Raw genomic sequence first — 22,719 nt, 5'->3', positions numbered from 1 at the left:
CTAAAAGGTGAAGGGACGACGACGTTTCGGTCCGTCCTGGACCATTCTCACAATCTACTTGAGAATGTTCCAGGACGGATCGAAACGTCGTCGTCCCTTCACCTTTAAGTGTGTGGTCTGGTCAATATACCTCAGCCACGTTATTGTGACTCATCGCCTGCATACAATCTTGATGAGCTAGTTACAAAATTCAATACAGTCGTGATAGGGAAGGTCATTCCACATTTTGGGTCCCTTGATTTGCAGAGGATAGTTTGGTTCGGACTCTTGGAATATGAAATAGATATTTGTTTCTAGCGTGGTGCCCATGGGTTACCTTACCTTGGGTTCTGTTAAAACTCTAGGAAGTGTTTAAGATCAGCATTATCATTACAGTTCAGAGTTTACAGGGCTAACAACACTACAAACCAGGCATGACAGGGCGGATCTCATTGAAACTTTTAAAATACTGAACAATTTGGAGGTTATCTTGAGATGATTTCGGGGCTTTTAGTGTCCCCCGCGGCCCGGTCCTCGACCAGGCCTCCACCCCAAGGAAGCAGCCCGTGACAGCTGACTAACACCCAGGTACCTGTTTTACTGCTAGGTAACAGGGGCATAGGGGGAAAGAAACTCTGCCCATTGTTTCTCGCCGGTGCCCAGGATCGAACCCGGGACCACAGGATGTCAAGTCCGCTCGGCCGACCGGCTCCCCTGATGTTGATCCGGACAATTTATGCAAAAGATCAGATGTAACACAAACAAGGAGCAACGGTTTCAAGCTCAAAAAGCCACAATGTAGGACTGAGAACAGGAGATGGTTTTTCACCCACAGGGTTATAAACCCATGGAACCGCCTACCCGCTGAAGCCGTAAATGCCAAAACTGTTGGGGTTTAAAATGCAACTGGAAAAAAATCATCAGGGCAAATGTAGGGACCTTTGACACGCTGCCAGCTTCCTGTCCTCGTCGAGAACATTAGTGTTATTGGCCCTCACATTGATTGATGAAGATCAAGCCACCCAAAAGGTGGCACGGGCATGAATAGCCCGTAAGTGGTGGCCCTTTTGAGCCATTACCAGTATCAAGAGCTGATACTGGAGATCTGTGGAGGTGCGACTGCACACTGCGTGACGGGAGATGACTCCCGATTTTTTTGGCCCTCGGGTAAATATAGATTACACTTGGGGATGTGCAATGACTTAATATATAACATATTGAAAAATTTAAGTATGGGGGCTGACTGCTGTCTGCGGCTTGAGTTCGTTATTGTTCTAATAGTTGATTTGTGTTGAGTAATTAGAGGACGTAGATGATTTTGGGTAGAAGAACCTTAAGCACAGATACCATAATTGAGATAAGGATAGATGAGAGAGTAATAGAGCGTTACCAGGGCAGGGCGAGGTACATAATATATCATTTTAGAACGAATGCCAACTGTTTTAGATTGTTTTAGCTATATTTTGTATGTGACCCTGGAAATTCAGCTTGTTATCAGTGAAAACACCATTGATCTACAATATACATTTGAAACAGCGCACGGAGTCTGCCTCCACCACATCACTGCCTGTATAATGCATTCCATTTGTTAACTACTCTGACACTGAAAACAAAATTTCTAGTGTCTCTGTGGCTCCTTTGGGGTACTAAGTTTTCACTTGTGTCCCCTTGTTCGTGTTCCCACCCATGCTAAATAGTTTGTCTTTGTCCACCCTGTCAATTCATCTGAGAAATTTGTAGGTGATGATCATGTCTCCGCTTATTTCTCTGTATTCCAGGGAGGTGAGGGTTATATAGCTAGTCCTGTAACCTGCGTGACTCACCATAGATGTAAAGTGCCTTGTATAGAGACTGTTGTGAGCCTCTTGTTGAATCCCGTGTGGTATAAAAAGATTATTGATATGAATATGTATTTGTGTACATGGATGTATATATGTATCCAGGGACGTAAAGTTCAGCTCCCATAGCCTTTCCTCGTAGCTCATAACTCTCAGTTCTGGTGGAGAGCTAGTATCACAATTAATATGTTTGTCCTGCACACCTTCCCCCATGCAGTGGGGAGCGTTGGATAGGTTACAATCACTTAGTTACTACCTACAGTTAGCAAACTGGGGATTTGGCTAAGATTTCTGGTAGCAGATCATTTTGAATGAGATATTTGAACATTTGAACTCTGGTTTCCCCTCAAAACGCATAAATCTTTCGCCTTTTACTCTTGAACATTTTGTTATTGAATTGTCTCTGAATTCACGTATCCTTTCGCACTCCATCACATAGTGACGGAGAGTGTGCGAATAATTTTGTTGACACAGTTTACATTTGGTCAGGTCTACATCAGCAGATAATAAAAATTCCCAGAGATACTTATAGCCAAGTCTGCTAGCCGAACAGTAGTAACATCTAGGAGTTTGCTGATTTTATTGAATGATCCATAGATTTGTGGCTCTTTTTGCATGATAGTATGATGATAGATGGAATTACTGGTGCTTATTTCACTTTACCTCTGATCTACAAGATTTTAAGTTCTTGGTGTCTTTTGCTCTCAGACTGCTTATAGGCAATACAAGGTTATACTTATTTTCTCCATTAAAGGCAGATTATTTGGCTAATTCATCAGCTCTATCATGCTTTCGGAGGCCAACATGTGCTTGAATCCACATGAAATGAACTCCGTTACCATCATTAATAATTTTGTTGTATTTGTGTCTAGCTTCAGACACGGGCATGTTATTAGTGGAACCGCCTACCCGCTGAAGCCCTAAGCGCCAAAACCCTGTTGGGTTTTAAAATGTAACTTTAAAACATCCTCAGGGCAAATGGGGACTATTATTTTAATTATTATTATTATTATTAGTATTAGTATTATTAGTAGTAGTATTAGTAGTCGTAATAGTAATTATTTATTTATTTTTTCAAAGTGGGAACACTAGAGAAAACGTTAGAGTAGGAGGCGGCATCAGGGAGCGACCAGCGCATCACAGCAACAGTCTCACGCTGAGTCACGGCTCCTTCCCGCACCTCTTAAACCCCCTCTCCTCCTACAATAAAGTGCAAATACAGCCAATCAAGACGGGAAAAAGGCTCGTGCAGGCGCTGAAGGAGGAGTGTGACGCCGTGTTGAACCAGGAGGCTGCGTGGAAGTGTTCGGATTAGGGGCCCCCTTCCCCACCGGCCTCGTATTTGGCCTCTGCGCACCCTAGGCAGTAAATTTCGGACGGATGTAAAAACCAGTTATTGCGTGTGATCCAGTGCCTCGTATACTAACTACACACCGAGATATCCACCTACTCTGCCACTGGGTGTGGCCAGTAGTTGGATTGGTGACCATCACAAGACGACCCACTCGGGGCTGGCTTTGGCAGGAGGGTCAATAAATCAATTGTATCCAGCATGGTTTAATAATATTCTGGTAAGCTTTTATAGACTCTTTGGCTTTACTAATACATATATTATTATGCCAGATGAATGTTTCAAATTCTTGAATAGCCCAAATGCTTTAGTTCAATTGACAACATTTTCTTCTCTTGGAATATACAAATATAAATATTTATTCGGGTAAAGTACATACATACAAGGTGAGATACAAAAGTTGATGGATTTATAGATAGAGCTAGTACATACAATGCCTAAAGCCACTATTACGCAAAGCGTTTCGGGCAGGAAAAACACTTAAGACTAAAACTTAATACTAATTGAGATTAAGCTATAAATTGTGCTGAGAAAAAATAAGAAAAAAAATGAGAAACGGCAGGGGAAAGCATGGCAGAAAAAAGCAAAAATACAATTTGGTCAACAAACATATAATTGATAATTATATTTTAGAGACAAAATGTTAATGAAAAAAGGTTGTTGGGCAGTTGAACTAAACCTATATGAACTAATATTTGTGGCAGCTTGTCCTTTCCTGGACAACTTTTTATACAGCTCATTTCATATTAGTTTACAACCTTACTACTGTAGCCTAGGCCTATATTACAAAATTAACATTTATCCAAGTTGCCAAAATATAAAGATTGTGATTCTGGCCTATGTATATATGAGGAAATTAAAATTTTCTGCACAATTTGTGTAAACTTAGGGGTGACCCAGGGGGACATGTGCACTATGGACAATCTTGAAGTTATCTTGAGATGATTTCAGGGCTTAGCGTCCCAGCGGCCCGGTCCTCGACCAGGTGTCCTTTTGTTACACACCCCCAGGAAGCAGCTCATAGCAGCTGTCTAACTCCCAGGTACCTATTTACTGCTAGGTGAACAGGGGGCATCAGGGTGAATGAAAGTCTGCCCATTTATTTCTGCCTCCGCCGGGAATTGAACCTAGAACCTTGGTACTACGAATCCTGAGCATTGTCCACTCAGCCATCACCCCCCTTACATTACATGAAGTAATATAACATTTGAAATAAAATGCAAAAAACATGCAACTGTGGCAAAAATGGTATGCTCAGTATCCATGAGGTATTTTTTGTCGGGTTCCAACTGAAGTCCTGTTTTCTAGTGAAAATTAAGCTACCAGATCTAATGCAACAATACCTGTCCTATTCGACACGAATTCTCATGCCTACTTCACTCTGGCTCAACGTTGATGATGAGTGGATATCCGGATACCTGCTCCATCTGGGGACTGTCGCCTAACAATGGGATTTGTCTCATTAACAATGTTATATAAACAATGTTATATATTGACAATGGGTCAATATATAACTGCTGTTCTTGTTGTCTTAGATTCAGCTACTAGGAACAAAAAGTTCCAAGTAGCACAGGCTATGGTTAGCCCGTAGTGGATACTGCTGTCTGGCATTCCTCTTAAACTGTATGCTTTCCGATGTCTGGTGCCTTTACTGTCTGAGGTTGCAGGGATGTAGAAAAATTTTGTTTGTTTTCCTATTTTCTGGTTGGTTCTTCGGGTGGGAAATTGGTGTCTTAATGCTAGCTTAGCCTGGCGGTGCCTAGCTGGTTTTTGACGGGTTCCTGGTATGCTCACAGGGTTCAATGGGCATCTGGCTCCTGCTCTGCTGGAGATCGCTGACGAACATAGATGAATTTTGTCTGGTTAGGTTTAGAGTATTTGAGGGTTATGATTTTTCTGTTTGGCTCTGGCTTTATTTCGATTATCCAGAGTTCACAGGATGCTTGACGCATTATCACCTGGGGTGACAGGGTGTTGAGTGATAGTCCAGAAAGTAAGTGAAGGTTAACAGACAACTAGAAGATTCACAGAAATAAAGAACAAAAATCTGCCTAAAAACTCTGCAGATGAATCAGAGAGGATCTAAACTGCTTGATACCTGCTTGATGGGGTTCCTTGAGGCACTTCTTGGAGGAAACAATCTAGTTTCCTCTTGAAGATGTCCACGGTTGTTCCGGAAACTATTGGCATCGCCTCAAAGGTTTCAAAATATACTAACAAGAAAGGCGATGAAAGAGGTATCAAATAATATTTACCGTACATGGAAAATACTGGCCAGGTCCCAAATTTGCAAGATAGTCTGTTATGGATTGGTCCCTTAAGCACCCCCTCGCTCAAGTTTGATGGGTACTCGTTGTCTTTGCTATCAGACAATGATCATTCTTTCCCTGCCATGCTGCTTGCTGGGTTGGTGATGCCTATGATACTAACTCCTGTGAGATATGTTCTCACTGGGTCTGTGTTTATGGATTCTGCTTCCCTGCTGCTGCTTTACCAGGTAGGTTTACTTGAGTTAGGTGTTTGCAACATATTAATCCACTGGATGCCCCAGAGTTGGCCTCTATGGTGTTTAGGGACTTAAAATTGGAGGTGTTGGTGACTCCCGCCTGGACTAAGTCCACACTTTCTCTTCCTTCCCCTGCAGGTGTGGTTCTTGCTTCTGATCTTGTCCATCTTTCCCACAGTTTGGGCTCCGTGGCATCTGAGGGTTTCGGAGTCGAGTCTAGGTTTAGCTCGGGGTGTGGTTCGGCCTTTATCGGAGGTGGTCCCATGCATGTTGATGGCAGACACAGTTGAGCCTCTGGTCCCACAAGGATTTTGGGGCATTGGGGTGGTGGTTGTTAAGCCTTCTTGGGGAGGACACCTTCCTGTCTCAGGTGTTGGGCAATGACTTCCTTCATGGTCTCATTCCTCCCCGCTCATTCCGACCGGCTCCCTTCCAAGGGAGCCGGTTGGCCAAGCAGACAGCACACTGGACTTGTGATCCTGTGGTCCTGGGTTCGATCCCAAGCTCCGGCGAGAAACAATGGGCAGAGTTTCTTTCACCCTATGCCCCTGTTACCTAGCAGTAAAATAGGTACCTGGGTGTTAGCCAGCTGTCACGGGCTGCTTCCTGGGGGTGGAGGCCTGGTCGTGGACCGGGCCGCGTGGACACTAAAAAAAAGCCCCGAAATCATCTCAAGATAACCTCAAGATGGTATGCTTTCAGGGTTGATGGGAGAAGCCCAAGGAGTGCCTGTGGGTACCTTTCAATCCTTCTTGGACTTTGGTCTCTTCCACAGAGGGACTCTTGCTGCAGGGGAAGAAACATTTTTCATATAGTTGCCCTCAATGTATGAGTTGGATTGCTAGGCTGCTGTCCCTTGGGTTTGATTCCGGGTCCCTGGAGTCATCATATTTCTGGAGGTTTCTGGCTTCTCATGCTGCACCTTCATGTGGTCCATGCAGATTTGGTTCAGTACCTTTTGCAGAACACAGACCTCTTTTTCTATGATGGACCTAGACTCTTTCTAAAATTGCCTTCCACACTACCATGGAAATAAACATTCCATTCACAGTGTTTATGTGAATGGCATGTTTATTTCATATCTATATCTATTTCCACACAATATCCTTGGAATATCCTTGGATGGCAATTTATATGACTTGGACGTGGGTCAATAATTCCTCTGTGCTTCAGTACTAGTCAGGGAAAGTTGAAAATTCCAGTTTCGCAGCAAGATGCTGCTTCTAGAAACATTCCTTTTTAAGACTACTCATAGCCGATTTGATAGAGCTATGGGCTCGCTCGCGTGGGTTCCACTGTTCAAGACCCATACAGTCCAGGTGAGTGGAATGGGTCTATCTGTTTTTTTGGTTGCGGTATGAGGTCTCGGGTTCATCCTATCTTGCAGAAAACCTTTTTATTTCCACACGATTGATTGGTGAGAAGTAAACTGTCTTCCAGGTGTTCCTGAGCAGCGGTGCTTTTGCTTCACTCTTGACCTGTCTGTTTGGCCTGGAACTTCCCAAGGATGTAGGCAAGTGGCAGCTCCATGTGCAGCTGCTACATGCTTACATCCTTGGGAAGTGTTATCTGGGCCGTGCCTGTGCTGTCCAGGGCCCTTATTGCATACTTGTGTGTTCTGTCAAGTGTGTTTGTACTTGACAGCGATCTTGCATGTTTGGTTCCTTCTGGAGGAGCTCTCTGAGCAACTCTGTGAGGATGTGGGATTGCCAGGGTCTCTGGATGTTATGCCTAAGCTTTTACTTAAGCTTTGCCTAAGATGCACACCCCTCTCTTTTTGGGAGGTGGTGGTGGCATTTGATTTGTTCTGCCTTAAGTCAACGGGCCATGTTGGCCTGTTCTTAAGATCAGCTTGGTCTCTTACCTTTTTGTCCACCTCCCCTTTTTCTCTTCTCCTCTTTCCTAAGGATGGTGTTGCACAGGTTTTTCCATGGCTGCTTTTCTTACAGCCCCATTGATCGATTGTTTTCTTAGGGTTCTGCCTCCTTTTGGAGGCAGAATGGTTCGGAGGAGATTTCCTTTTTTGCTTGACGTCGCAAACCATGCACCACGAAAGGATTGTTCTGCTTTGGGTTCATGCTAGCCCCTTTTGCGATTTACTTCTTTGATGCTGCCATGGGGAAGCATCTGACTCATTTTGCCAGCTCCTGGTCCTGTGATTCATAGGTCATTTCCAATGGCCTTCGGTGGAGCTGGTCAATTCCTTCTTTGTATTTGGAGTTGGGCTTTTTGGGTCAGTCCTCTTTCCCTGTACTACATTTGGTCAATGCAGGTTGGTCGAACTTGGGGACATGGTCGAGATGGCTTTGTCACTTCATTGTGTGTTCCACTTGTTCTGGTCCTGAAGAGGGATTCGGCAGACTTACAGTACATCCTCACTCTCGGGTCTGAACTGCTTCATTTTCCTGTCTGACTTTCCACATGAACACTTGGGCCCAAGTTCCAACCCAAGTTGGGCCCCAGCCTGTGCCCAAAACGATATGCATACTAGTGGCTGTACAAGAATGTAAGAACTCTTGTATTGTATATATAAATAAATATATGAGTAAAGTTTCCTTACTATCACAACCTGGAGCTTGGATAGTGTCTCTGGACTTTCAGGATGCTTATTGGCATGTCCCAATACATCCCAGGTTTAGGGACTAGCCAGGTTTTGTTCTGGGACATAAGGTTCACTGTTTCAGGGGTCTTCCCTTTGGCTTGAATCTGTGCCCCCCCCCCCCCCCCCCCCTCCCCTTTATGTTTACTAGGCTGGTGCAAGTCATTTTGGCCCAACTACATCTGTTAGGAGTTCATGTGTTTGCTTACTAAAATGATTGGTTGACGTGGGACCCAGTCAGTTCATGTGTGTCAGTAGAACAGAAATCTGGATCTTTCTCAGCTTGCCAGGTTTGGGTTCCTGGTGAACTAGGGGAAGTCCCAGTTGGTTCTGTCCTAGGTTAGGAATTGACAGGGCCTTGTTTGGGACTCACGGTCAGCATCTCTTTGTCTCCCTTGGGCAGTTTTGCTCTGCCTGCATCGTCATTGCCATCTGGGGTTGCATTAGCCCCAGGTGACTTGCTTGCTGGTTGAGTGGTTGTGCAGGGAAACCTGAACTTTTCCTGCATTGTCTTTTCTCTGGGCAGGGTTTGGCTACAGGCGTGTTACAGGTTTCTCTGGTTCTGCCCTTTCCACCGCTTCCAGTGTAGGAAATATTCACCTCTATTCCAAAGGAAATAAATGCGAGTTCAAAAAGACTAAAGCAATGCTGGTAGTATAAAAATCTATTCCTTCCAGAGTACCATAAACTAATAATAATAATATTATTTAGAATAATTATAAAACAAATGCTAAATTAATCCTGTTTATAAGATTGGTTAAATGAGCTAAACAAAATTGTCTTAGCTGTTATAATGAAAGAGGCAGTTATATGGACTTATTGAAGTAAAAGTTCCTTCCTGGAACTACTAAATATTTAGTTGGGGTTGGATTTAACATCTACATTCGCTGACCACTGCTACCAACTCCCTGTGAATAGGATTTTATAAAGCGACTTGATTTTTGAGATAATATATTGTTTGGTGGGGCACTAGTTTGTAATTATCTTTCTAGTTTAATCCAATAAAATAGTCAGTAATGTTTTATCCACAGAAGATTATTATTATAGTACTGTACTGTTATTAATTTGAAATGTATATTGACAATCAAATCCTGATTAAACACATTGCATGGAATTAATTATTTCATTAATAAAGATAATGATTTGAATAATGACACTGACTTATTAATGTATTTTAATTTTCCATCATGACTGGGCTACTATTTAGGGTAAAATAGTTAGTGGTTTGACATCCAATGGAAATGATACCAAATCTAAGGACAATAACAACCAAAAACTGCCCTGATAAGTCGAAGTCTGGAAGCCCCGAGTCTGTGGATGCAACTTGCAAGCTCAATTCGCTTGACTTCGAGCTGGGCTTGATATTGTGATGTTAACTGAGATGAGTTATGGCGTCTTAACCACTGTACTGCGCTACCTGTGGTATCGTGGGAAATGGAGGGGGTGCCACCCTACATTTTATTTTTATTTTATTTTATTTATACAGTATATACAAGAGTTCTTACATTCTTGTACAGCCACTAGCATGCATAGCATTTCAGGCAAGTCTTTAATCCTAATTTTCACACATCCCCAGGAAACAGTTCGTAGCAGCTGTCTAACTCCCAGGTACCTATTTACTGCTAGGTGAAGAGGCTCATCAAGGTGAAAGAAACTGCCCATTTGTTTCCGCCTCTGCCAGGGCTCAAACCCTTAGGACTACGAACCCCAAGCACTGTTCACTCAGCCACCAGGCCCCCAGTGACGTTTGTTTGAATAGCGTAAGATTCGAAACTCCTGCGGGGCACACACGGGCTCACATCCTGTTCTTCAGGACTCCAGTAAGCAGATACCATCTGGAAAAAAAAACAAAAATGGCTGCATCCTTCCTGACTGAGAGTACCTCAGTACTGCCAGAGCAACAAAGGCTGGTGCATGCAGCTGGAGCTCACAGTACAGATGTACAAGTCAGGGCCACACCACCACTTAATAATCATGAATAAAATGAGTAACTGCAATTATTTTGTGATGATAGTGTCATAGGTGATCTTGACTACAATAGAAATTATGTACAAGGTTCACATATCAGTGAACACACTGCTAGTTATGATGCTTACAGCAGAAGGCACACAGAAGGCACAGAAGGCACTCAACCCCTGCAAGTACAATTAGGTGAATACATTCACAGCACGTTAGCCGAGGTTTGTGAATGTACGCATCATGCAAAAAGACCTCGTGTTCCTGTAGAAAATAATTTTGTGGATAATGATTCATATTCATGATTTAATCACAGGAATCTGATAATAATAATAACGACAGTGTTAGAAGTAATAATAAAGACGTACTTTGTATATTTCTGGGTAATTTGGTGTGCCAGGTAACCTCAGCACCTTGAGTCACCTGGTTGTAATGTGTACCTCTATATGTACTATGCTAAGATTTCATTACCACACATCAGAATTACTTTGTGGTGCTTTACAGTTTATAAAACCATAGATAAATGTATATAATATGTGTGTGTGTATACTGTAATAAGAACAAAAACACTGATCTTAAAGTATAAAATGTCATAAGATAGAAGCACCATATTTTTTTGTATAGCGATGTTCCACACGCACACATTTAACTATACAAATTCCTCAAAATTACACTATTGAATAATATTACAGCAAAAGACTGAATATAAAATGATTAAAAGATCTTGAAATAGTAATGAAAAAATATATTTGGGGCAGCCCCTACCACACTCAGCTGTCAGGTGCTAGGCTGACCTTAAATTCGTTGTTCTGTGTGTATAAACTCACAACAAACCATCTCGGTGGTTTGTTATGGTGCACAAAAATGCAGATAGTTATATAGACTGTAATTGAGTGTATGTAGTGTAATAACAGTCTCACAGTCTCCGCGGTGTAGTGGTAAGACACTCGCCTGGCGTTCTGCGAGCGCTATGTCATGGGTTCGTATCCTGGCCGGGGAGGATTTACTGGGCGCAATTCCTTAACTGTAGCCTCTGTTTAACGCAACAGTAAAATGTGTACTTGGATGAAAAAACGATTCTTCGCGGCAGGGGATCGTATTCCAGGGACCTGCCTGAAACGCTACGCGTACTGTAACTTGCTTAGCTAAATGAATTTTGGGGGTTCAGTCCCTGAGCCCATTATGTGCCTCTGTAACCCTTTCCACTACCGCCCCAAGATGGGTATGGGGTGCATAATAAATGAACTAAACTAAACTAACGTACTAGTGGCTGTACAAGAATGTAACAACTCTTGTATATATCTCAAAAAAAAATAAACAAATAAATAAAATAACAGCGAAAACACTGATCTCGGAATATAAAATACATGTTAAGGCACTGCAGGTATTTCCGCTTATGTTATTTTTCCTGTCTATTGTAAACTAAGTGTCAGTCACTACGGTATATTTTTCAATGCGTTGCAGTACACTTTATTAAATAAATCACTAGCACTTGAAAGTCACAAGATATCTTGTGTTGTTCACAGACACTCGATAGATCTTAATATCCAACTGTGTGTGTGTGTGTAATGAGCAGTTGGAACTAGAGGGTAACCTATCTGCTACTGGGCAGATTGTTGTGTATTGGTTGGTGGCTGCTATTTTGGTGAGGATCACAGATTCCTTCTTTCTTTGCCTCTGTGAAGGGGCCAGGTTTTGGCCTTGATTCCAGAGGAGGAGGAGGAGGAGGAGGATGATTTGTTCCCCAGTAGGCTCTTATTGACTCATAAATGTCTGGTGTGACTGTATAGGAGAGGAGCTAGTCAGAGCAGCTAACAACAGAGAGCCACCTTGGACCCATCTGGAGGTGTTTCATTTCATTCAATGCTGATTTTCCTCTTCGCATTTAATAGTCTTGACACTCATCCAGGGTTAATTGGATGTAAACCTCTCTTGCACTACCTATCAATTTGCTCTGTTCCAGATCATCCTGTTCTGACTGGCCACTCTCTCAAAGTCCCCAAGCATTCAAAACAGCAACACTCCTTGTTCTATTATAGATAGATATCTTGTTACATGTGACTTACATGCAAGTTAATTTCACTCATCCAATTTGTTAGAATTTATTGCAGTGTCACTCTACCCAATTAGGTGGTAGATTTCAGAAAATGTTTCCCAAGTAGACCAGAATCTGTTCTACCTGAACTCAGTCTGTAGGTGACTTGAACCTTTCTACCATATCTCGTAGTGAATTTTGCAATGTGATGTGTTCAAACTTATATGTGGATTACTCTGTGTATAGATGTGCAGAGGCCCTTTGTCTCTTTCCATCATAGAATTTAATTGGATATACTTCACCCATTCAAATCATATTGAATCATATTGTTTTATATCTGGAAGGATTGTAATTACAAATAATTGAAACAGTATAATGTTAATTTTGTTTGATGTGTTATGGCACAAAAAACTTTTGTTTGATGTGTTATGGCAAAAGAAATTGAATATCTTAACAGATTACTGATGATGATTTCTTTTTTGCAGCTCATCTCTACACCAGAAATGTACATTGAATGTCAACACCCAATCATAACCTCCAGCATTTGACAGAAATACTGGATGCATATGGTATAAAAGATTCCAATGATGATGCGAAGCATATATTAGAAATACCACAAATGCAGCATCGGCATCCTGCATCTTGGTCGTTATTTTAATCTGCTGTAAATTACATCTAGTTCATGTAAGTTAATTTCACTCATCCAATTTGTTATAATTTATTATACTATCACCCACTGAAGCACAAGTTTACTCAGTCACCACATTGACATAAGACTTGTATCCTAAAGGCCATTATGTTACATTGTGTATGTAGTTTGTTACATTTAATAGTGTTGTGATAGCATTGAGATCCTAACTTTGTCTCCGTACTTGCTAACATCAAATAGTTTTGTTGTTAATTTTTACACAGCTGTGTAAACCTATTTTCTCCATGAAACATTTCTGATCCTCATGAATATTCTTCTGTTTTCATTTTTCATTGGCTTATTCATGATTGATTCATAATTAAATGATTCTCAGTATGAGAATGATGATGAAAATAGGATTTTGAAGAAAAATACGAGACTTGGACGGCATTAGAATTTTGACAAAACTGAATTTATTGCATAAAATAAATATGCAAGCAATGTATCACTTAAACAATTAAGGATATATAATTCCATTCAGTAACTACTGTAGTTTTCATTACTAGAAAAATTTAGTAAACTATTTGTACTTTCATTGAAAAGAGAGCCTAGGCCCTGCATGGTAAATCTCTTGAAAATTTATGGTAATTGTTATAATTCCATGTATTGTTCATGTATTTTATGTACTGTGAAATGTATTAATTTATTTTGTACAGAACACATGTGAATGTTGACTTTAAATATAAAATTATTTTAGCACTGAAGTGTAGTGTTAAAAAAATAATTATTTTGTATTCAAAGTTAAGAGATCTTTCAGAAAAAACATCTTTAGTGGAATATATAAACTGTGTATTTATATATATATCTATATATAGGTGACATCCATTGCTCAGTATTTCAAGTCTTCTTATAAGTTATGCTTAGTAATACATGCCAAAGTTTGTAGATGAGAGGAATAATATCAACGTCAAAATATTCCTAAGAAATATAATTTAGCATACAAGTAATTTAAGGCAGGAAATTGTTTACTATATTGACATTCTTCATGTCTGCCATAGAAGCAAATTTAAGAGTCCATATAGAAGAGAGAACATATTTATGTTCAGAATGTCCAAAATTCTTTTCGAACAGCAAAAGTCTGGCAGCACACATGAGGTGTCACCCTGTCAAGAAGCTATATCCGTGTCCAGTGTGTCAGAAAATTTTCAAACACAGTTCTAAGTTAGCTAAACATAGTGTAGTTCATACAGGTGAAAAACCTCATCAATGTTTAATTTGTGGTAAAAAGTTTTCATTCAATTATGAACTTGTTCAACATACAAGAATTCATACAGGGGATAAAAGATATCAGTGTCCAGTGTGCTTGAAAGATTTTTCAAACAAAATTGCTCTAGTAAGACATAAAAGAGTACATACTGGAGAGAAGCCATATCATTGCTCAATATGTCTGGCAGCATTTAAACAAAATGGTCATTTGCAGATACACATGAGACGCCATACAGGAGAAAAACCATACCAGTGTCCAATATGTGAGAAAGGTTTTACAGTAAATACTAATCTAGTAAAACATATGAGAGTTCATACAGGAGAGAAGCCATATGAGTGTTCAGTATGTCCTAAGGCATTTCCCAAAAAAGATACTCTAATAGAGCATATGAGAATTCATACAAGAGAGAAACCATACCAATGTTCTGAGTGTTTGAAAGGCTTTTCAAGAAAATACAGCTTAGTATTGCACAGCAGAACTCATACACGAGAGAAATCATACCAGTGTTCAGAGTGTTTGAAAGTTTTCTTACAGAGAAACAGTTTAATTAAACATTTAAGAGTTCATACAGGAGAAAAACCATTTCAGTGTTCAAAGTGCCTGAAAGAATTTGCAAAAAAGGCTTCTTTAGTGAATCATATAATCATTCATTCAGGAGACAATCATAGTGTCCAGAGTCTAAGAGCTTTCAGAAAGATTTCATCAAGCACAAGATGAGAACTCCTGAAGAAAATAACCAAAGGTAAATTATAAGTTGTTATTAAATATGCCATATTTGCACTAGTGTAAGTGAATTACAAAAACAATCTCTTAGAGTTCAGCAATTTAATACTTAGGTCATTAAATATTTTTAGGATGTTTACTATTAACACACATAATATTCAGGGCTGCATACACTTTGAATGTTAAATCTGTTTAAAGGTAAATATACCTGTGTTTCATAAGATAAAATTACAAGCAAATGATATTTTTTAAAACTAAATATATTTGGCATTTGGATACAACAATTAAAAGCCGTCAAAAGGAGAGAGATGTTATTTGAATTTTACTCATAATGTGATTTAGAACAAGAAGCAAAATGTTATTAGCACATTAAATAGCAAATTATTGGGAGAACTAAAGAATGTTAATTAAAGAAGAGAAGAAGAGTGGTATGAATAAACACATTTACAGTAGAATCTAAATTGTGAACAATGTCAAGTTTATGGAGACCTCATGAAACATGGAGTTCAAAAAAATAATGATAAAGAACTTGATGGAGACTTGGGTTCTAGGCCAATATTGAATATTGGTACATAAAATAAATTATGTATTTAATGTAAAACATAAACAATGACAATATAGCTCTTAAAAAGCAGAATAAACTTTGCTGATTTAAGTCAAAGTTATTTTCTTTATAAAAAAATAAAAAGAGTAAAAGGAAATTGAAGGAGTATATGGTGACATTATCTTCTGTTCAAGAAACAATCAATGAGAGAGAGAGAGAGAGAGAGAGAATGATGATGCTAGGATACAAGTATTGAACATTTATGTAAATAACAATTTCAACCACACTACATGGAAGTGTTTATTTCTACAATAGTGTGGAAATAAACACACTATTTCCACCATAAAATGTGGAAATAGACGATTTATATGACATGGGCAGGGATCACTATGCCTTGGACCTAAGCAGTGGCTGGGTGAAGTATAAAATTTCAGATGGGCAGTGGTTTGCTGCCTCTGAAATTTTTACTATTGTAGCCGTCTAGAGGTAGAGCTCTTGCCTAACACTCATGGGGTCAAGAGTTTGAGTTTCCCGGAGCCCAAGCGAATGAAATTTTCTGTAAATGCTTCCTCAGTAGCTCCTTGATGCTTATGCATTGTTACTGCTAAGCCAAAGGATCATGATAGGCATCTGACACCCACACTGTTGCAGTGAAACATAGCCAGAATCTTTCTCTTCAAAGCGGGGAGATCTTGAGGATCAGAAGTCGACGCAAAACTGAGGAAACCACCAGAAAGGTTAGGTGAAACAAAAATCTTAGGACTTGAAAGAAAAGGAAGGAAGAGGAAAAGATAACAAGCAATAATTTGCTGTAGATGAACAGCCACACTCATTTGGTATTGTTTGGCTCAAAGGCTAGAACCTACTTCCTGTTTCCTTATCCACAGTGTATAGCTTTTATTTTGATTCAACTTTAGACCAAGGTTCTGTTCCATGGTGGTCAGCTTGCTCCATGAGGGCAAGTTGGGTTCTCTGAGGAGTTGGGTTCCTTCTCTGTGGGGTCAATCCTTTTTGAGTCATCTTGCTTCTAGGTAGTGTGTTGGACTTTCTTGCCACCACAAGGCCTATTTGTGATGAGATGCAGTTAGTTGTATGGTAGTGTGTATGTTGTGACTGGTCCTGGGTTTGGGATATTCCCAAACATTTCAGGGTTTGGGAATAATGATGTCAGACAACCTAAAATTTAGTGAGCATAACAAAGGAAACATAGCATCAGCAATGAAAATGATTAGGCAGAGTTTGAGAACTTCAAATCCAGGGATTTCTCCATAATGTTTTTTTCAAATCACTTGTGTTTTCTGCCTTGAATATTGCTTGGTACTTACTTCCCTTTCAAGGCAGGAGAGATTTCTGAAGTAGAGATAATTCAGAAAACATATATTGCAGGCATAGAGATGATAAAGCACAACAATTATTGGGACCATATCAAAGCACTCAAAATGTGCTCTCTAGAAAGGAGACAACAGAGGCATCACATACACTGTATATGGAAAGTACAGGAAGAATAGGTCTTAAATATACACAATAAAATTGTGACCAGGCATATCTGTTCATGTAATGGCCCAGGCAGCCAGTAGATGTTGCCTCTGGGAAGTCTGTTGACTTCATTTCCTCTACTAGTTCATATGCAATGGAACTCCCCTACCTCCCCTACCCAATTTAGAACAACATTGCAACTTGCAGCTTTCCAGGTTACAATTCTGTACTTTTTAATGTCAATGGTCAGTCTTGTTACCACCTGGTAAGTGAAGGAATCCTTATGCCCTCCAGTGTGTGATGTCTATCATCTTGGACTATCAAGCAGTGGCCTATCATGCAGCAGCCTCATTGTGAGACCATGTCTTCTGATGCAAATTATTGGAGCCCCCTTGTTTAGTAGCATGTTCTCACACACCCTGAGGTTCAGGGATTGGCTAGAGTTTCAAGTGGAATGCTGCTATTACCACTTTCATTCAGTTTTTAGCTTGAAACCTTGTGCCTAGAATCTACACCAGGTTCACTACAATGTTTTCTGCCTTGAATGTAATAAAAAGGAGGCCTGATCGAGGACCGGGCTGCGGGGACGCTAAGCCCCGAAATCATCTCAAGATAACTAAGATAACCACTTGGGTGGTCCTTCAAAGTAGTAGTGTTTTTGGGCTATGTATTCTGTCCTATATCTCCAATTGGACAGTTTGGATTCTCAGTTTGTTCAACTTATAGCCAAGGATTTTATTTTTTCCCATTTGGCCTGATTCACGTTCCTGATCAACTGGCAAAAGTCCCAGTTGGTGCCTTTTTGGATCTACCTTGATTGAGATTGGTTGGTCTGGGACCCCAGGATTACCTTCCACTCACCAATGCTGGGATCATGTAGTGTGGACCCTGTTTTGTGTTGTATGAAGTCCTCATCATCATTTTTCTCTGTTTTTCATGGTTCAATCTCCTCCTCCTTTGTTCAAAGTGTACAAGTGAAATTGACTGTTTTAAGTCCATCATGGACTTGATGTATCAAGCCGAAACTGAGGAAGAAAAGGGAATAAACTATTATAGAGTAAGATTGGTGGTGAGGTGCAAAAGGATGAATGAAGGCATGAATACCTGCTCAGCGACACCCAAAATATTTATTCTCTTACAGTTTTGTGTTATTGTTTAGGTTATTATTATGAATTTGGTGTAAAATTATTTACAATTATTTATTCTAGATTATATATGTTATATAAAAAAAGGTGTATTGATAATAGATTATGCATGACCACTGAATATACAATGGTTTATGAATATTTCAACATTCCTTATTTATTTGTCATCATGGATAAAGAAATTGAAATGTGCACTCATGATCAGTCTATGTAACTGTAAAAGTAACACAACTTTTATACTACACTGTCAGGTAATTGCAAAAAAAAATAACACAGGAGCAAAAGAATTATTGTCTTGACTGATGGGAGGTTGGCCGAGGTGTGATCTGGTTGGTCTTCTGATACTTTGGCTTGTCCCCTGATAAGCTCTACCCACACACTGCTTGTGTGTTCGAAAAAAAAAAATCTGAGATTATGTGATGCATTTTAGCATAATCAGAATGTTGACTGTTGAAGTATGGGTGACTCATTTTAGCATCATCAGAATGCCTAAGTATTAAAGTATCTTGTAGAACATTTCAGTAAAGATTCCTGTCCTCTTGCCTCTTTTTCTTATGGTTCAATACTGCTTGCTCTTAAGAGAAGCTTGTCCTCCTTGGCCTTCCTCCTACCACCATAATTGGCGGTGGAAAATGGCTCTGGCGAGGTTACATATTGGCCATTCAGGTTTAACTCACTGGCACTTAATGGAGCATTGTCCTCCTCCTTATTGTCCTAACTGCATTGTCCCTCTTCGAGTCATGCACATCCTTGTTGAATCTCCTGATTTTCAGGACTTGCATGTACAGTATCTTCCTTCCTGTCTGTCCCTCGCCATCACTTGGCCTTCAATAGAATCCTTGGTGAATCCGATATCTTTGATATTGCTCGCCTTGTGAGCTTTTGTTCTTGTATTGGCATCCTTTAGTGATATTTGGCACCTTTTGATTATCCTGAAACTGATGGTGCTGCATAGTCTTCCTGGCTTGGTGTCGCCTTTTGATAATTACTGAACTTAATCAGGATGGACCAAAACGTTGTCGTTTCTCCATCTTCTGATATGTGGTTTGGTCATCATCTTTCTTAATCATTAATGCCACTCTTTTCAGATAGATGACCTAATGTCCTGCTCTTGTGTTTGTATATTTAATAGTATTTCATTCCTTTGATTTAGTTCATCAAAGTACTATTCCTATATGGTCATAGTGGCGTGGCACCTTTATTTTCTAAAATGCATTCCCATTTTTTCCTTATAAATTGGAGTTTATTTGTCCATTATTTGATTGTGCTTAAAGTGTTATTGCAAAGCATGTTGAATGCTTACTGTATCATTGCTACTGATGGCTAATAGTGTAAAGTCAACTTGTATTAGGATGACAAATACTGAGCCATGTTATGGAGAGTAACCATCACATATTTGCAAGGTTACGTTTCTACAGATCACATGAAATGTCACGTGGTGAATTCCATTGTAGAAAAATTTAGGATTCCATTGTCTTTGACCTAGAGATCATTCATGTAAATGTCTGTGAATATCATATTAATATATCTGTTGATTTTCATTTTATATTGCCTATATTGATCCATTAGCCACTGTCTCCATTCAACCTGTCCTTCTACAAAGAATGTCGCTTCACTCGTGTGCGTTACACAAGGCCAAAAATTGTCATACTAGAAAGTGAAAGCGGCTCGCAAAAGAAACGTACTGTTCCATTTTCTGTTCTCAGGTAGGTTAGGAGAGGACAGTTTAAATTGACCATTTTCTTGACGTTGGTAAACCTTAGGAGGACGGGCTGCTCCATTGGCTGTGTTGAGGATAGGAAACACAAGACTTGATATCATATCTTCTGAAGGAAATTTAACATAAGACAAGGGGGTTTTCCCCAGAAAAAATAAATTTCCCACCACAAAGTCATTATACTGTACTATTTTCACAAGTTCATTGAAGGATACCCTATTGTTTCACAATAACATCAAGGTGATAATAACTTACTTCATAGATAGTGGGGCGAGACAGGAGCAGCTGATGTGCCACACTCTTGAAAGATGATGGGAGTGATATCTTCTCAAATTTATCAAAACCAATCTGTCCCCGGAGACCTCACAGTCTCTCATCCAACCAAATGTCTTGGTGCTCACAGGCACGGTCCATGCCACAAGGATTCATAGATTTAATCAAATATATTGTGTGCCAACCATTTTCAGAACAAAATCTGCTGTTCAGGGCATTGCACTGTGATGCACTTGCTATAAGATTTGTACTATTTTAGTGTAATAATTGTTAATTTTGCACTGCATAGAATTAATGCAATAATCAATAACCCATTAACCACATCATTTCATGATGGATTGATCAAGTGACGAGTCAACTTGAACACGATGATTGACTGGGAGTAACTTACTGAGCAGAAACAGGTACAGTAGTTGCAAAAGCATGGGTAATTTTAAATAATTATATAAATAAAATATAGTAATAGAGAAATATGAACAACCAAATAATCAGTTGGGTAATATAATATATTTTACAGTTAATTCTGACATTAATTTAGACATGTATTATCATAATATTTCCAAATACAGTATCTGCATATGTTGAACACCTTTTACTACTTTGAAGGAATTATAAAATATAGTACTGTATTAGTTGTCACTACTTTTCTTTTAAATATCTTAATATATTCTAATAAGTATTAATTGTATAGGATTGTAATACATTGGCATTCAATTGTGTAGAAACATGTCTCCAACTCCATGCTGGAACCTCATGTCTAAAAGAAACATTCACAAGAACCTTGCAGTAATATGTGAGTAAAACTCGATGAGTTCTACATGCACATTTAACATTGCCAAAAACTTTTGTACGTTCAGTATTTACAAAACTAAAAGCTGGCAATAAATTAACCATAAATAATCATTATATACAGTACATTACATGATCACAAGTAAATAATATGTATTTCATGATTGTCCATTATCCATAACTAAATTGTAGTTATAAAATTTTTTAACAGCTACAAGTAAATTTTTTTTTTTTTTTTACACTTTACATGATCACAGTTAAAGATCATTATATACATTGCATCATTGAACATTATTTAAAAAATGAACATATTACAATTATTTTCCAGATATTTAGCGGTGTCTTGTCATTTTTATATGCTGTCGGACTTGTATGTATTGTTTACATGACTTACTAAATACGTTCATTAATTTTGACCATAGTGATTTTTGGAGAAATGTTTGACTCGATATATTACCTTTATCGATTGATAAAAATGTCCACATTGCGGTCCCTATTATGTCATACAGAATTTAATATATATGAACACCAAAACGTATTGTATTTCTCTCCTTTTATAAAACAGACATCATGGCCACTGCTTCATTAATAATTTTCTACAAAGTTTTACGTTCTATTCCAGAGTGTTATAGCAATATAAGTGAAACTCTACATATTGCCTGCCAAAGCCATAAATGCCCAAACACTCTTGAATTCTAAAATACAGCTGGAAAAAATCATCAGGGCAAATGGGACCTTTGACAAGCCACCAGCTTCCTGTCCCCATCAAGGCCACTAGAGTGTTAGTGGCTCCTCAGGTAAATATTATAGATGAAAGTCAATGGAATTATAGTTTGTCCTCGACTTCATAATACTGTATGTAGCATCCTTAGAAGCTTTATTGCTGTTCCCGATGGTAAAATGCACTAGAAAGATGACCTTAGATTATAAGAGTGGGGAGATAATTGACTAAATATAGAATAAAGCCATAAAGCCTCCCTCCTTACTCACTGTATACATATATTATTTTAAAATCTAAATGAGCTAATCGATACTATAAGAGTGTGTGAGTGTGTATTTGTTCAAAGTTGGAAGCTACACAGTTGGGGGCCAGCCTCACCCTTATTGGCAGAGAGAGAGAGAGAGTGGTCTGAGGTAAAGGATGAACATAGGCTGGTTGGTGGGGAGGGAGGGGGAATTTGGCAGAATTCAAAAGAGAACAGGATGTCGGTGCTACATTCAGAATGCCATGACAATTTTTGCCACGGCCCACCACAGCTAAATATTTTCAAAACTTAAAAATTGTTTAGAGTAATATGCACCATTATTCACTTATCTTGTGAAAATTTCCAGTAATTTGCCCATACTCGCACAAAACATGCCACTGATGGATGGGTAGAACGTCTAACAGATAGATGGAGAAATAGAGGGATGGAGAAATAAATAAGACAGATGGACAGGTCAGAGGCAGACCTGAGCAATGCTGAGTACCCTCTTAGTATAAAATATTAAAATACACTTCAAATAAGAGAGGGAGCACCAAGTGAACCACACAATTATTATGAAATATGGGATTCAAACAAACCGGCAAGATGTGCATTACATTTATTTTGAAAACACAGGAAATGGGACATAACTGCACCTTCCCAGTCTCTTAGAGAAACTGAGGTAAACAACCTCGCAACTGTAAGGTGGGTGGGTTCCTCAAGAGCACAACCACACCACCTCGGATATGTCACGCCCAAGTCGTGTGGGGGCTATGCACTGGAAACGTACTTAAGAAATTCTCTCACACGACTCGACAATGGCAAATAAAACATAGCAATTAACATTGACAAAATATCTCCCACTTTGGTATATATTTTTAACTGAAGACAATTAGTTTAATAAAAATAAAAGATTCACTTTACATAC

The 22,719-nt window shown here is 39.3% G+C and overlaps 1 long non-coding RNA gene across 2 annotated transcripts; it reads left to right on the top strand.

The window, feature by feature from the left end:
- Positions 1 to 2,914: 2,914 nt before the first annotated feature.
- On the top strand, positions 2,915 to 21,666 carry LOC138351323 (uncharacterized). Of its 2 annotated transcripts, XR_011222430.1 has the most exons (3): positions 2,916 to 3,388; positions 12,750 to 12,948; positions 21,449 to 21,666. It is a non-coding gene; the product is annotated as an uncharacterized lncRNA (long non-coding RNA). The 2 variants fall into 2 exon arrangements; XR_011222429.1 differs by lacking the exon at positions 21,449 to 21,666 and having other exon boundaries at positions 2,915 to 3,388; positions 12,750 to 21,360.
- Positions 21,667 to 22,719: the final 1,053 nt, after the last annotated feature.

The sequence above is a fragment of the Procambarus clarkii genome, chromosome 49 (genome assembly GCF_040958095.1).
Source record: "Procambarus clarkii isolate CNS0578487 chromosome 49, FALCON_Pclarkii_2.0, whole genome shotgun sequence".
In the NCBI taxonomy this organism is placed as follows: Eukaryota; Metazoa; Arthropoda; class Malacostraca; order Decapoda; family Cambaridae; genus Procambarus; species Procambarus clarkii.
Note: the sequence above shows the minus strand (reverse complement) of the source record. Positions and strands in the feature narration are given on the sequence as shown.